Here is a 1290-nt window from a genome sequence, read left to right on the forward strand (position 1 = left end):
ATGTGGTAATGTGGACACGTTAATCTCTTCACGTTCCTTAAAGTGAAAGGATATCATTTCACATATCTTAATGGAAACACCTGTCTACTGAGGTGTTTGTTGGCGAATGTTACTAGTTTTACAACAGCATAGATTGCTGTTATAAATAGTATGTTTATGTGGATAGAGCTCCCTTCTTTAAGTATTATATTTATAATAAATCCACTAAGAAATGTAGTTCAAAAGTATCCCAAACAAGTATCATGGCACAAAGAAGAAGTCAATTCATTCTTCACATGGTAACTTGATTTCATTTCTTGGAGAACTGAGATAAGCCAGGAGTAGCTCATTGTAAACACAACAAATTGGATTCAGTTTCAAGCCTTTACTTTGTTGGTTTCCTTTTTAAAAAAAAATATTATTTATTGATATTTATCTACAGTAAGTTGTGCAACATGACAGAGGCATGGAGAAGGTTTCCGCTAAGAGAAACCCTAAAACTGCGATTGCGTGTTTATACTGTCAGACAAACATGAGAACGCTGTTGATTGGCAGACACAAGCAGTAGGGATGAGGAATACATATGTTTTGTTGCTAAATCCCTGGCTAGCGCTGTTGCATGATTAGCAGATATAGCATGCTGCTTAAGCTTAAATAGCTTTAGCATTAATGGTGGATATCATCGTACACACACACAGCTTCTTACTGCTGCGGATAACTACTGTGGATAATCACAGAGGGAGAAGGCTGGGCTTTCCCACATCGTACTCCTCTGTGTGTGTGTGCGTGTGTGTGTGTGTGTATATGTGTACGCGTGTGTGTGTGTGCGTGTCTGTGTGTAAGAGAGTTGTTGGTGTAATAGAAGTGAGGGCGCACAGGTTATCCTGATCCCCAATCCCCAGCAGCCTCGCTCCATTCAACCTCCCCTCCACACACACACACACACACACACACACACACACACACACACACACACACACACACACACACCTTCACGCAGGGGGAGCCTCAGCTCCACGCCCAGGAGCCTCCGTCTGTCTGTTGGCTTATCACACGCTCCCAGATGCCAGGGCAGAGAGTGGAGAGAGATAGACACAGAGAGAGAGAGAGAGAGAGAGAGAGAGAGAGAGAGAGAGAGAAGAGAAAGGGAGAATGTGTAGAGAGATAGGAGAAGCGAGAAGGAGCAGAAGGAGAGATAGGAGAATGGAGAGAGTTAGAGAGAGAGAGAGTATAGGAAGGGGAAAAGAGAAAGGATGCAGGTGGGGGAGATACTAAAAGAGTGTGTGAGAGAGGAGATGGGGAGAGAGAGAG

Source organism: Sardina pilchardus, chromosome 12, assembly GCF_963854185.1.
Source record: "Sardina pilchardus chromosome 12, fSarPil1.1, whole genome shotgun sequence".
Classification (NCBI taxonomy): domain Eukaryota; kingdom Metazoa; phylum Chordata; class Actinopteri; order Clupeiformes; family Clupeidae; genus Sardina; species Sardina pilchardus.